Source organism: Cololabis saira, chromosome 10, assembly GCF_033807715.1.
Source record: "Cololabis saira isolate AMF1-May2022 chromosome 10, fColSai1.1, whole genome shotgun sequence".
Lineage (NCBI taxonomy): Eukaryota > Metazoa > Chordata > Actinopteri > Beloniformes > Belonidae > Cololabis > Cololabis saira.
This window is the reverse complement of record NC_084596.1, coordinates 2,176,704-2,190,320: the sequence shown is the minus strand read 5'-3', so window position 1 is coordinate 2,190,320 and position 13,617 is coordinate 2,176,704. Positions and strand designations below refer to the sequence as shown.

General features: G+C 40.9%; 2 non-coding genes across 2 annotated transcripts; both read right to left on the bottom strand.

Moving 5' to 3' along the window:
• Positions 1-10,821: 10,821 nt before the first annotated feature.
• Positions 10,822-10,903, bottom strand: trnas-gcu (transfer RNA serine (anticodon GCU)). Its single transcript has one exon. It is a non-coding gene; the product is annotated as a tRNA-Ser (tRNA).
• A 2,422-nt stretch (positions 10,904-13,325) lies between these two features.
• trnat-agu (transfer RNA threonine (anticodon AGU)) lies at positions 13,326-13,399 on the bottom strand. The gene has a single exon. It is a non-coding gene; the product is annotated as a tRNA-Thr (tRNA).
• Between the last annotated feature and the right edge of the window lie 218 nt (positions 13,400-13,617).

Genomic DNA, 13,617 nt, shown 5'->3' with positions numbered 1-13,617 from the left:
CATATTTGGAAGGTTTTGTTTCTTCTTTTCTTCATGTTTTTTTCAAATATAAGGCATTTCAGAGGTTTTGAAAAGTCCTGGAGGAACTTTCAATGGCGGTTCCTCTTAAACGACGAGCCCCAGTGAATTATGCAATTGGTGGTTTTCTCCTCCAAGTAGCAAAGATTCAAGACTGTCATAAACTGTATTGCTTTACCTGAAGACAAACATCGGCATGATGTGTAAATGCTGAAAACCCACATCTTGCTCCTCTTTCATGCCAAGAGATCAGCTGGTAACCTGTAGTCCATAAACCCTTTCCCCTTTTTTGTGTTATTTCACCAACCCATGTGCCTATTTTAAATGATAAAATATTGTATTATTGAACTTCTATCTCCCTCCCTGAGTGAAGGAACCTTAGTGTCCTTTTGGAGAGGTGATAATTGACCTTTAGTACGGGTCCCATACTGGCACTGAGCAAGCTGCATGCACTTATGACAAGATGATCACATGATGGTGTCCTTTTAGACGTAGCTTTCTTGTATAAAGGAACTGTTGGGCGAAAGAAAAGGAAAAAAATATATATAAATTCCAGCACTGGCATGGCAGCACGTGTGTCCAACTGGACTCACAGCAGGTTATGTTAATATGTTTGGCCCCAGTTGTTTCTGGTAGGAGGAATCACCATGGAGACAACGTAACTGAGAGGTTAAGTTGATGGACTGCTGATCCATTCTGCTCTGTACACAGAAGTTGCAGAGGTTAGTGCTCTAAACATAGCACGAAGCTACTTCAGAGCTATAACATGAAGGCCCTGTGGCTTAGTTGGTCAAAGCGCCTGTCTAGTAAACAGGAGATCCTGGGTTCAAATCATTCGAGCAGCATGGCGCCTGTGACTGGCACGGCCGCTGCCTCGGCGTCTCATCTCCTTAAATTAATCTATGTCCTGATACTTTCACTGGCCCCATCAACCTGCACATCCAGCCTGTGCTATGATCGGACCACGCTGCTTCAAATCAGGAACTCTATGGAACAGTTCAGTGCAAATTGGGGCTACAACTTCTTACCTCCCCCGTCTGTCTGCGCTGACTTGTCACTCGGGGGGCTGCTGCTGCCTCCACTCCGGAGAAGACTGCGGAAACGTGGATCCAGGGCCGGCGTTCAGGTGTGGCTCAGGGCGGAGCAGGCGGCTCTTTCCCAGGTATGGCCGGGAGGAAGTTACGAGCTACCTGCGTCCCATCTCCTTGCAAGTACCCGAGGAGGAAAACGACCCTCAGCCTATACCCCGGTACTGCCAGGTATACCGCAACTTTTGCCCACGGCGTGTCATCGCTCCGCGGATCAGCTGTCTGTCAGCCGTAGGAACTCAGTCAGCTGGCGGTGACGTCATGGTGCCTTCACGGTCCAAGATGGCCTTACTGAATGCACGCTCCATTGCAAACAAATCACTGGTCCTGTATGACTTGCTGATCCAGGAAAATCTTGACTTCCTGTTCTTGTCTGAAACCTGGCAGCGGCAGGGGGAATTCATCCACCTCAAGGAGCTGTGTCCCCCGGGATACTCGTTCGTTGCCACTCCTCGTCTCACTGGACGTGGCGGGGGGCTCGCGGTGGTTTTCCGTGAACGCCTCAAAATTAGGCTGGTGAACTCTGACGTTTTCCCCTCATTTGAGCTTCAAGTGACCAAGATAAATGAACACAACCCATTTTATTGTATTTTAATCTACCGCCCTCCTGGCTCAGCTAGTGGGTTTTTATCTGACTTCACTGAACTTTTATCTTCTATTATCAAATTGGATAAGGTGCTTATTATTGGTGATTTTAATATTCATATAGATGATCAGTCATCTAACACTGCTACTGAGCTTTTAAATATCACTGAGTCTTTTAATTTTGTGCAACATGTCTCTGGTCCTACACATTTAAAAGGACATACACTGGACCTTGTCTTCTCACATGGATTGATGGTTGAAAATCTACATGTGGAAGAATCTCTTGTCAGTGACCATAGCTGTATCTCCTTTGATATGGCATATGTTGAAAAGCACCCGTCATGTATTGTCCAGGGAAAGAAACGTTTTATTAATCAGCCTGTTGTTGACAGCTTTATTTCCCTGTTTGATGCTGAGCCCGCTTCAAACAATGATGACGATGATAATGATGTGAATTCACTGGTACAGTGTTTTAATCTTCGATGCAAGTCAGTTCTTGATAAAGTAGCTCCAATTAAAGCAAGATCCACCTCTCTTAGGAAACCTTGCCCTTGGATAAATGAAGAGATTAAAAACCACAGGAGAAGCTGCCGCAAGGCAGAGCGGCTGTGGAAAGCATCGAAGCTTGAGGTCCACAGGCTGTACCTCAAGGATCTGAGATTTGCTTTAAACAATTTGTTAAAAAACGCTAGAGCTGCTTACTTTGCCCAACTTATTACTCGTAATAAGAGAAATCCTAAATTTCTGTTTGATACCATCAGCTCTATTACATCCCCTGATGTCCCAGTGGCCTCAGTCTCTTCCGCAACTGATTGTAATGTTTTTGCCAGTTTTATGGTAAACAAAGTTAATGACATCAGGGCCAATATTCCTCAAACTGTTTTAAATCCTTGTACTTCTCTGCTTCCTCAATGTAAATGGTCCTTGTTTTCTTTGGTCTCACTGCCAGACATCAGTGCGCTCCTTGCCACCATGACACCGTCCTCCAGCCCGCTGGACATACTCCCGACATCACTGTACCTTAAAACTGTTAGCTCTATCGGCCCCTGCATTGTAGAGATTATAAATCAATCTCTCCAAACTGGTGTTGTCCCAGTCTCCTTTAAACAGGCAGCAGTGGAACCTAAATTAAAGAAACCAAACTTGGATCCTGCTGATTTAAAAAATTATAGGCCCATTTCAAAGCTCCCTCTTCTAGCTAAAATCCTGGAAAAGGTAGTAGCTGAACAATTAAATGCCTTCCTGGATGCAAATCTTATTTTTGACACCTTCCAATCAGGCTTTCGGAAAAAGCACTCCACTGAGACTGCTCTAACTCGAGTTTCAAGCGATGTCCTGATGGCAGCAGACTCTGGTCAATTTACAGTTCTGGTACTCTTAGATCTCACCGCTGCATTTGACACGGTGGATCATAAAATCTTACTAGATAGACTCAGAGACACTTTTGGGATTTCTGGTACCGTCTTAAATTGGTTCCGGTCCTACTTGACTGACAGGAGTTTTTTGGTCCATGTCAATGAGTTCCTATCTGACCCGACAGAGCTAGCCTGTGGGGTCCCACAGGGATCAGTCCTTGGCCCTTTACTCTTTTTACTTTACATGACCCCTATTGGACAGATTATCAGTGATTTCAGTGATGTTTCTTATCATCTATATGCTGATGATATTCAGCTCTACTGCTCCTTCAAGCAGACAGAGCTACACAAATTAGATAACTTAATAGCCTGCTTGACTGCCATCAAAAAATGGCTAAATAACAATCTCCTTCAACTGAACTCCGCTAAAACGGAAACACTGATTATTGCCCCAGATACCGCTATTCCCCTCATAAAGCAGCATTTAGGTCATTTAGGTCCCTCTGCCCAACCTAGCGTACGTAACCTAGGAGTTGTGTTTGACAAGGACATGTCCCTGGATCACCACTGTAAACAGTTGGTGAAGAATTGCTTTTATCATCTCCGGAATATCGCTAAACTGAGGTCTATGATCTCAAAAACTGAAATTGAAATGATAATTCATGCCTTTGTGTCATCTCGCATTGATTATTGCAACTCTCTTTTTATGTGTTTTAACAAAAAGGCTGTAAATCGCCTTCAGACTGTGCAGAACGCGGCAGCAAGGATTGTAACTGGAACAAGGAAAAGGGATCATATCACCCCGATTTTATACTCTTTACATTGGCTACCAGTTAATTTTAGGATTCATTTTAAGATTTTAGTACTGACTTTTAGAGCCCTAAATAATCAAGCTCCCGTGTACATTGCTGAACTGCTGAGACCTTACTCTCCCTCTCGTTCATTAAGGTCATCAGATCAAAAACTCTTGATGGTCCCCCGCACCCATTTTAAAACGCGAGGTGACTGCTCTTTCCAGGCCAGTGCCCCTCGCCTCTGGAATGCACTTCCACTGACCTTACGCAGCATTGAGTCCACTGACAGTTTTAAGAGAGAACTTAAAACATATCTCTTTAGACAGGCTTTCCCCTGATGTTGATGTTTCCCTGGGCATCTGTGAAGTTACCTGTTATTGTGCTATTGTGTGTTTTATATTCTACTGCATTTTATCCCTGATGTAAAGCACTTTGTGATTGTATCTACGAAAAGTGCTATATAAATAAATTTTACTTACTTACTTACTTACTTAATCCCAGCAGAGCCTCTAAACTCAAATGTCTTGAGATGCCTGAAAGATCACATATTTCTCACTGCTGGTTCTGGCAGTAATTCTCTCAAAAGTACTCCTTCTCTTAGTGAACGTGGATGCTCTCTGAGCCTCTTCTTTTCATATCCAGCAAACATTTCTAAAATCATGGAATTGGTTAGCTCGTCTCTCAACACAATTGACCAAATCTTTCTCGACGCGAGGTCAGGCCAGTTTTGTGCCAAAAAGGGATTGCTGGTGCAGTTATTATAGATCGTTCCAAAATCTGTAGAAACGGTGCATCCAAGTGAGCGCTGTGGCCTTCGTGGCGCTCAAACCCAGAGGCCGTGTTAGGGGGGCTGATAAGAGGGGAGCTGGAGCCGGGGAAGGTGTTGAGATGAGGGGGGTGTGGTTATCAGCAAATGTGTGTGTGTGAGCGGTAAGTCTGTGAACTTTGCCCCAGAGCTGCTCCTCAGCCATTGTCCTTGATGTTATCAGACGGCCCGGTACAGTTCTGAAACAGGTCCACAGATGTCCTGGGAAGGGGAGGGCTAGTGGGGGCAGAGCATCTTGCTTTTATTCCTCCAGGGAGATTGTGACTGAAGCAGCCAGCCAAGCTACTTTGTCAAGGTCAGATTGTAGAATCACCAATTTTATTGAAAAACGGGCAGATTCCAGTAATTTTCCATCTGCCTTAAGTATCTGGTTCATCAATGCCGACTCCAAACAGACGAATTTGTGGTCAATTCCCGCCAAGCCGAGCTTCCAACTTCTCCAAGTTCTTTTCAATCTTGCCAATGAGCTCGAAGACCGCCGCTAGCCTGCAAAAGCATGCATCCAGCTTGCGGGCCTTGCTCCAACAGTGTTGATGATGATGAATTTATCTTTATTTCGGCTTGTACAGAACAAGATGAAAAGGAAGAGAAAAAAAAAATCAACATTTCTTTTGCCGAAAAGGTGTAGGCTGAAGCCGTAGCTTATAGTGCCTACCCTTTTTTCTTTTGATCAGCAAAAAAATATGAGACATTATCTTTTACTCAGTGAAAACAAACAATACATAAAGAAGAAAAAAAAAAAATAAATAAGTAAGACAAAATATAAAATTGACATTTCACATCCTAGAATGTTTTTGATTGTATACTTTATAATTATAGTGTTTTATATTTATTTACAATATTTTCTTTAAACAATTTCTTAAACTTGACGATAGAGCGACACATTTTTAGGTTGTTATTACAACTATTCCAAATTTCTTTTGCCTTAACTGATGTACATTTCTTTTTAATATTTGTTCTTGCTGTCGTCAACTCAAACATGAGTTTCCCCCTCAGATCATAACAGGTTTCTTTTATCTGGAACAGGTCCTGAATGCAGTTTGGAAGCAGTTTCTGCTGGGCTTTAAAGGCAAATAAAACAGTTTTCTGCTCTACTATATCATGGAATTTTAAGATATTATATTTAATAAAAAGATTATTTGTTGGTTCATAATAGTCGGTTTTATTAATTATCCTTAACGCTCTTTTCTGTAATAGAAAAATAGGGTTTGTATTTGTTTTATAGCTGTTACCCCATATCTCCACACAATAAGTCATGTATGGAACTATGAGTGAGTTATACATTAAAAACTGTGCTCTTTGACAGAAAAAATAATTTGTTTTATTTACTATTGCTAGGGTTTTAGACATTCTTGATTTTACACTATTTATGTGTGATTTCCAGCTAAGTTTATCATCAATTATTACCCCCAGGAACTTATTTTCATATACTCTTTCTATTTCCATACCACTAATTTTAATTGTTATATGATTATTTTTTTTTCTAGTGCCAAAAATTATGAACTTAGTTTTAGTTAGGTTTAATGATAACTTATTGATATCAAACCATGCCTTCACATTTTTCAGTTCTCCTTCCACCACATTCAGCAGCTGTTCCAAATTCTTCCCTGAACAATAAAGGTTTGTATCATCAGCAAACAAGACATAATTTATTATTTTAGACACTTTACAAATATCATTTATATATAATATGAACAATTTAGGACCTAGCACTGAACCTTGTGGGACACCGAAGGTGACTCTTTCTAGTTCTGATTTATCATTATTTAACTCAACATATTGAAATCTGTCAGCAAGATAACTCTCTATCCATGAATTGGCAATCCCTCTGACACCATATCTCTCTAATTTATTTAATAAAAGTTTATGATCTATGGTGTCAAATGCTTTCTTCAGGTCAATAAACACCCCCACTGTATATTCCCCTTTCTCAATAGCAGTTGAAATTTCCTCTACTAGTTTCATCACAGCCATTGAGGTGGACCTGTTACCTCTGAACCCATATTGATTATTGCTCAGCAGATTGTGTTTTTCTATGAATTTATCGAGTCTATTGACAAACAATTTTTCTATTATTTTTGAGAATTGAGATAATAACGAAATTGGTCTGTAATTATTAAAAAGGTGTCTATCTCCGTTTTTGAAGATGGGTATTACTTTGGCGGTTTTCATTTTATTAGGGAAGATTCCAGTTTGAAATGATAGATTACATATATAGGTCAGTGGTTTTACTATGTTTACTATAATATTTTTAACTAAAGACATATCTATATCTGTCCAATCAGCAGACCTTTTATCTTTGAATTTATGCACAATATCAAGTATGTCTATTTCTTTAACTTCACTTATATAAATTGTATAATAATTTCGTTCAACTAGATCTACTAAGCCTTCCTTACTTGCCGGCTCCACAATCTCATTTGCCAGGTTATAACCCACATTTGAGAAGTATGTATTAAATTCATTGACTATTTCCTTTGGATTATTTACTGTTGTTTTTTTATCCTTCGTAAAATAATTGGGATAGTCTGCTTTGCCCTTACCTTTCCTAATTACACTATTTATTACCTTCCATGTCCCCTGTGTATTACTCCGATATTGTTGCAGTAATTTATAATAATGCTCTTTCTTCTGAATTCTTATAATTTTTAATAATTTATTTTTATAAGTTTTGTATCTATTTTCGGTTTCTTTCGTTCTATGTTTTAAAAAGTTTTTATATAATAGATTTTTCTTTTTGCATGCATTTTCAATCCCCCTTGTTATCCAGGGGTTATTTTTGTTCTTGGGCTTTGCAGCTTGTTTTCTTAAGGGACAGTTCTTGTTATAAAGGTCCAGTAATGTGGCTAGGAAAGCATCATATGCTTTGTTGGGGTCTTTGTTAACATAGACCTCCTGCCAGTCCTGTTCACTAAGGTCCACATTAAGGGCTGCAATGGTTTCCAGTGTTTTCAATCTGGAAAGGTTATAGATGTTTTGCTTGGGTTCTTTTTTGGCCTTGAAGAAATTATGTAAGATGGCAAAAACGGGAAGATGGTCACTGATATCATTCAACAGCAGTCCCCCTGTTATTTCAATATCAATTTCATTAGTAAATATATTATCTATCAAAGATGCTGAGTCTATTGTGATTCTGGTTGGTTTTAGTATTATAGGAAAGAGGCTACTGCTATACATTTGATTTATAAAGTCTATTGTTTTATTATTTCCATGTGGATTTAGAATATCTATATTAAAATCCCCACAAACTATATTCACTTTGTTATTATTTATATTACTAAACATATCAGCTATTTTATTATTAAATCTATCTAAACAAGTACCAGGAGTTCTATATATGCAGCTGATCATTATATTTTTAGCTTTTTCGTTAATAATTTCAATAGTTAAGTATTCTATAAGATTTTCTATTTTATTTGACATGCTTTTGACCATTTTACATTTTAAAGCAGTATCAACATATATTGCAACACCTCCTCCTTTTTTACTGTCTCTATTTGTTGTAAACATCTCATAGCCATCAAGATCCATATCGTAGCCTTTGTTGTCATCAAGCCAAGTCTCTGAAATTGCTATAATGTTAAATTTCTTAAACTTCCCAAGATATTTTTTAATTTCTGTGAAGTTTCTGTATAGGCTTCTGCTGTTGAAATGCACTAGTGACAGGGCACCTTCCATGTTGACATTACTAATAAATTGTTCATCTGTATAGTATTCACAGTTATTACTCATAGTATTATAGAAATTATTGTCTGGATCAAGATTTTGGTCAATACCATAAAGTTTGTGCTCATTGCGATCAAAGGTTTTAAAATTCAAATTTTCACATTTACTATATAAACTGTTCACATTTCCCTCTAAGCATGATGTATCTGTGTCTGTGTCTATGATTTCTCCATCCTCCACTCCTCCAAACGGAAACAAATAATCCTCAACACAAAACGCCATAATTACTTTGTATGGGCAACAATTGCTCTCCGCACACACAGCCTTGCAGTTTGTTCCTTTTGTTCACAAGCAAGCACACACATACGCACACACCAGAATCAAATAACCGAATGGACAAAATCAACGCACACACGCAAACATGCTCACACACACACATACCAGAATCCAGAATCCCCCCACAAAATAAACGAAAAAACAAAATCAACAAACGGCTTTCCTTAAACTTAAAGTCTGAGCCGCCATAAATCAAACACAGCCATGAATGCATGTCATTGTCCTCTGAGAAGAAAAAATATAGAAAAAGCATCCACTTCAGTTCGATACAAAAACATATCCATAAACAACAAAAACAGCACTGTCTTTCAGTTACTGTCCGTGCCATCAAGGCCAAGGTCCTTAAAATAAGGATAGGAAGCCCAAAACATTGTCTAGAAAGCCATTTGCGAGACCGGTCAAGTGGCAACGCAAGAATAAACCCGCTCCAAGCAGGGCGGGAATAATCCATGCAAAATATATTAAAAATCCAAGGAAAAAATACTCCATACAAAAAATGAATGCAATCCATGTCATGAGCATCTTCTCTTTCGAGTGGTAACTCAAAAGAAAAAATAGATAGAAAAATTAAAAGAGTGGAAAAAGGATCAAATAAACTTAAGTGGAGTTTCACCATATTAAACTCTAACCTTTGAGTCACGGTATAAATCTGGTTCCTCATTTGAACCGGGCTAGATCTTGCAGCTCTCTTACCGTGATCACCTTGCTTTCTTCGGGTGTAGATCCCTTTGTTTTAATAAAAACTTTGCAGTTTCTTACCCACGTAGCTTGGATTTTTTTCTGTTTCCACAGGTAGCGGGCCTCTCGGGCGATCTCAGCGTTCTTTTTTGTCAGATGTTCGTTGATGTACACCGCGGTCCCCTTCAGCAGCTTGCCCTGGCGTAGCAGCTCTATTTTGTGTTTCCTACTTACAAAGCGTATGATTATTGCCGGTTTGGCTTTGCTGTCCTTCCTGGGGAGTGTATGGCATGTCGCGATGCTATCCTTCTGGATGGTCATATTTTTCCCTTCAAAGAAGTTTATTATTTCGGTTTCCAGCGTCTCCTGCTCTTCTGGACGCAGCTCCTCGCCTTCTTTGGCTCCTGGGAGCGTAGCTGCTGTTCTTGCGTAGGATCGATGCTTTGTCTCCAGCCCGCTTATAATCAGATCCTCCATTCTGGAATATTGTTCCAATTCATCAACTCTTCGTTCCAGACCATTGATTATTTTGTCCTTTTCTTTCAACTGAGTTTTTAGCTGCCTGACTTCACTCACGAGCTCCAGCAGCGTAACTTGCTGTTTAGCTACTGAGCTCATCTCTTGGGTCAGGTAATTCAGAGATTTTTTTATTTCCTCCATATCGTCTTCAATTGTGCTCGTGACGGTAACTGATTGACTTGATGCTTTCTTTGGTGGCATCTTGTGTTCTTATTTTCGTTGCTTTTTAATTAACTTTTTACCATTAGTTCGCTCCGTCCACGGCGGGTTTTGATCTCCGAAAACAGCTGATCCGTCCAACAGCTGATCCGTGTGACGTCACGTCCGCGTCACGTCCCTCCCACTCTCAAGTCAGAGTGTTAAAGTCAGAGTGTTAGTCGCAGCGCTTATCCCTTCAGTCACGTTAGGCAGCTCGGAGAGGGCCAAAGCAGCTGTCACTGACTTACGCGTTTGTCGATAAACAAGGAATCCCCCCGCTCCAATTAGGAGAAATCCTGCTATCATAAAGTTTAGTCAGAGAAAGTACTTGATGTTTGATGGATATTTACATGGAACTGTTAGTTGTCCTGTTAACGGTGCATTAATACTAATATATCTGCACTTGTTTTACCTTTGACAACATATCTTTGTCTCACTTTTCTCTGTTCTTCATCCTTTTTTTTCTATCTCACTCCTCTTATTTCTCTAGCCACCTGGTTTTCAGCAGGTCTTTTCTCTGAAAGGGGGTTTTGTTCCTTGCCAGTGTTTATTTGACAGTTGTTTGGGGGTCATGTGTTTGGTCTCTGGAAAGCACGTAAATTGTATTGTACTGACTCTATATGAAGAAAATGTAGCGTACGGGTAATGCAAGTGATCATCTTAGGTTATCTAAAGCAAGGACAGCATCATGCCATGGTGGGATAAAAACACCTCATAGTAACTCTAAGGAACACCTCAAATCGCAGGAGAATCAAGCACGACGAGGATGGGATTCGAACCCATGCGTGCAGAGCACAATGGATTAGCAGTCCATCGCCTTAACCACTCGGCCACCTCGTCTGTCCTTTTAGGCAATTCTATTTTAACCAGTACTCACTCAACTAGCCCTCATTCAACTAGGCCTTACTCAACTCGTCATCATTCAACTACTCCTTTTCAACTAGCCCTCATTCAACTGGTCCTCATTTAACTTGTCTTTACTCAACTAGTTCCCACTTAACACTTTTGGATGGTTACGCTCCACAGGTGACCCTGGTGATGAGCGTCTCTCTCTCTCTCTCCGGTTCTCCTCGTCGCCATATGGATGAGGGGATGTAGCATGGGCACAGCAGCTGGGCCTCCTTCAGTTCCAGGTCAATCCGAAGGCGTTCACGTTTTCGGGGCATGCAATGGTGCCTCGTTCGGCTCATCTGGGGCTCACAGGGAACTCCATGGGACAGTGGACAGGGCTAGCTCAAATTAATATTCTCCCAGTCACAACCTCGGTACTGTACCCATTCCTTCTTCTCTGTCATTTATTTATTTACTTGCTTGCTTTTTTCATTTGTCTCTGTGTATGCCTGGAAATGTACACTTCAAAGGTGCCGCAGGATAGGCCATCTTCCATAATGTTTGTCTTTCATGGGACATCTTTTATTCATTCTCTTCCTTCCTCATATCTCATTCGAAGCACATGCCCTTACCTGACGACAGGGGCGGCACACCTCCGTAAACTCTTCTTCCAACCTCTCACTGTGTTCACTGACTTGACAGCAGAAACCACATATCTAAAGCTGGGTACACGTACCCTTTCAAGCTGTGATCGTATAGTGGTGAGTACTCTGCGTTGTGGCTGCAGCAACCCCGGTTCGAATCCGGGTCACAGCACCCCTGTGGCAGCATGAGTGCTTCTCAAGTTTTTGGAAAAAGAAGGAAAAGGTGCCACGGACACAACAAAATCCACTAGGGTGTTTGCATCAGATTTTCACACCATTTCACTTCAATTGATTGCGGTGGAGAGGGGGGGTGTTACGGCCCGGACACTTAGCCAAGGACAACGGACTCTGCCAGTGGTAAGGACCCGGCAAGGGGCGCATAAGGGACACAATAATTCATTTAAAATTTTTCCTTTTCCCAGTTTCAGGCCTTGGTAGAAGAATAGACAACTCATGGAGCTGTCACTGTCTTTTATCCACCAGGTTCCTTGTCCACTAGGCCATTAGGACTTCAGCAATAGCCTTTAAAAGATTCTTTATTCCCTCCTTGAAATATATGTGATGCTTTACTTCTTAGATAGTCTGTCTTTGAATACAATTTTTGGGAAAAATCCAGTGTTCAATATTGTGGAGAAACTTTCAAAAGTTATTATCACATAAACTTCTTTCCTCATCTTACATTGGCGTTTTGAGTTACCTTTCATAAACACCAAAGCCTGCTTATTGTAAAAGGTGGCTGCACACACAAATCCACTCAAGAGGGATTTAGTACATCCTGACCAGAGTGGAACATGGGGTGTACATCTTTTCTTGTTTTTATGGGGGGGTGGGTGTATTACCCTTTCTGTTTAACTATAGCAGAGTAATTGTATGCAATGACCAAGTTTTCTTGACAACAGGGCAGGGCAGAGGGGAGCCTTCTTGCACTGATGATGATGAAGTTTGCTGCTGGATACACAATGGACTCTTGGGAGAAGTGGAGGATCATGCTTCTGTCCATACTGTTACTCGAGGATGTTGAAGATGCCTACATAATTGTATTTCTGCCTTTTGGAGCTGGCTGTGGTTTTTGCCTGGTACCACTGAGAGCATCTTTGAACAGTACAGCTTTAACCAGTCAACAACACCAGCATGATCATTCTCTTCCTGAGCATTTATTTGAACACTATTCTGCTTTCAGGTTCTTCCTTCAGTAAAAAACCTTCTCATGTGGGTGGAAAACTGTGATGTCTCCTTCAGCTGTGTCAGGTTCTTTCCTGCAGTGTTGGTGGTATAGTGGTCAGCATGACTGCTTGTCAAGCTGTTGACCTGAGGGCTTTCTAAGTGCGTTTTGGGGAAGAAAATGTTTTAAACAATCAGACTTTACGTATGTGTACCTGGCTGCAAACTTCTTTTTCAAATTAGTCCTAATTGATGACTTGACAAACATATGAGAAAGAGTGGACCACATGGCCTAATGGACAAGGCTGATTTCGGATCAGAAGATTGAGGGTTTGAGTCCCTCTGTGGTTACAGAGCATTCAGATAGTTAGATCTGGTGTCCTAACTCACATTCACTCTTTAGATAACACTTTGGTTTAGCTACCCTCTCCGCTTATTACAAAAATAAGGAGAGATTAGAAGTTATCCAATAGAATGACAAAACAGAGAGCATCCACATTCACTAAGAGCAGGAGTACTTTTGACAAAGTACTCTGCTATAATTAAGCAAGCGTGTGTGAAATACTGCCAGAACCAGCAGTGAGAGATATGTGATCTTTCAGGCATCTCAAGACTTTTGAGTTTAGAGGCTCTGCTGGGATTTGAACCCAGGGTCTCCTGTTTACTAGACAGGCCCTTTCACCAACTAAGCCACAGGGCCTATTACGAGCAATCCAGGATTTCCTTTGTACATGTGAGAAATATAAATTGAATGATGATGAATAAGCTGCTGCACATGTAACCCACACACTAAAAGTGTATGGTCACTAAAGGGTTAACGCTGCGCGAGTCATTCTTTTTGATCCTCGGCAGCACCCGTTGGAACGGCAGATCCCGCCCTCCGCTGGTGTGGAGTCGCCGTTTTGGGCCGAGCCCGGC